At 31.9% G+C, this 1,879-nt stretch overlaps 1 pseudogene; it reads right to left on the reverse strand.

Moving 5' to 3' along the window:
• Nucleotides 1-340: 340 nt before the first annotated feature.
• LOC125833887 (premnaspirodiene oxygenase-like) lies at nt 341-1,636 on the reverse strand (annotated as a pseudogene).
• Nucleotides 1,637-1,879: the final 243 nt, after the last annotated feature.

Genomic DNA, 1,879 nt, shown 5'->3' on the forward strand with positions numbered 1-1,879 from the left:
GACTATAACATTTAATTTGAATTAATAGTTTGCTATTTCATACAATTTCCTCAATAAAGATCAATCGAAATCTAGCTAACATAATGAAGAATTAAACAATTCCAAAAATATAAATATTTCACATATATAAGGATATTGCTAAATGTTTTATTTATTCCACATATATATGGATCATTGTTTACCATTCACAAATATGAAAAATACAGATACATGCAAAAAAAACAAAAAAACTTACTCTATTATACAATAGACACTATTAATGCCTTATTATTCATCACCTTAAATATGCAATATAATTACCTTAAATAAAATTCAAACTTCTTTATGTCTATGTCTTTAATTATTTAGAGAGACCAAATGGAGTAGCAATTAAATAAAGATCATTCTTTCTCCTGGCTGTTAATCCTTCTGTTTCAATTGTGTCCAAATCATTTGGATTGATTCCATTAGGAACCTTCCAATCAAAGTGATAAAGTAATTGGGATAATGGATGTGCAATATTAACTAAACCAAATAACATTCCGGGACACATTCTTCTTCCTGCACCAAATGGAAGAAATTCAAAGTGATTTCCTTTAAAGTCAATAGTACTATTCTCAAATCTCTCAGGAATAAAACATTCCGAATTATGCCAATATTTGGGATCTCTACCAATCGACCATGCATTGACCAGAACTTTGGTTTTTACAGGTATTGTGTATCCATCAATCTTTGTTTCCTCTCTACATTCCCTTGGGACTAATAGAGGTGCCAGAGGTGTAGCCTTAATGTTTCTTTGATAACGAATTGCAAGTAGTTCAACTCTTCCAAATCAATATCGTTAAATGTTTTTTTCCCATTCAATCGTTCTCTCACTTCGAGTTGTGCTTTCTCCATGACACGTGGATTTTTAATTAATTCTAAAAATGCCCAAATTAATGTTGTAGATGCTGTTTCAGTTCCTGCTAGAAACATGTCCTACATGTAAAATTAAAGGTATAAATATCGAAGTTAATAAGATTTATAACACGAAATAAAATAACTACTTTAAAATGCACCAGACTTACAAGTATGACTGCTTTAATGTTTTGATTTGTGATAGGAGGTCCAAATTCTTCGCTCTCCATTACTCTAAGTAAAGCATCAACAAAATCTTCATTTCCAGACTCACCATTATATTTCTTACCTTTTGCTCGATTATCTCGATGATCATTAACGATTTTCTCCAAGATTTCATCAACCTTTGAGTGTGCCTTTGACAATTTGAATTTCATTCCACTGATATTATGGAGCCACTTTTGGGAAGGGAACAAATCAGTTAAGTCGAATCCTCCAATTAATGAATAAATATCTTTTACCAACATTATAAACTTATTTCGATCATGTATGATTTTTCCAGATACTGACCTACAAGTTACAGTATTTGTAAACCAAAAGATCTTGTTGGATAAGTTGGTCAATGAGTCAGGTGTATTGGAACGAAGAGATGAAATGAGATTTGATATCTCTTCTTGTCGAATTGAAGCAAATGATTTGACCATTTTTGTACTAAGAAGTTCTAGGACACAAACCTTTCACATATTTCTCCAGTAATCTCCATATGAACTAAAGCCTATGTCCGTGCAATCATAAAATATGATACTCGCGGACAAAATTTGTGGCCTATCTACAAAATGGAGGTCTTGAGTTTTCATGATTTCTTTTGCCATTTCTGATGAAGATACAACAATTGTTGAAATATCCCCAAGACGTAAGTGCATGATTGAGCCATATTTTTTTGATAGATTTCTAAGTGAACGATGTGGTAGATCGCTCATTAGTTGATGCAAGTTTCCTATAAAAGGTAGTCTCCATGGTCCAGGAGGCAATGTTTTGTTTGGAGATTTTGATTTTTTCCATT

This window comes from Solanum verrucosum, unplaced genomic scaffold (assembly GCF_900185275.1).
Source record: "Solanum verrucosum unplaced genomic scaffold, falcon-dt-bn FXZP01000108.1, whole genome shotgun sequence".
In the NCBI taxonomy this organism is placed as follows: Eukaryota; Viridiplantae; Streptophyta; class Magnoliopsida; order Solanales; family Solanaceae; genus Solanum; species Solanum verrucosum.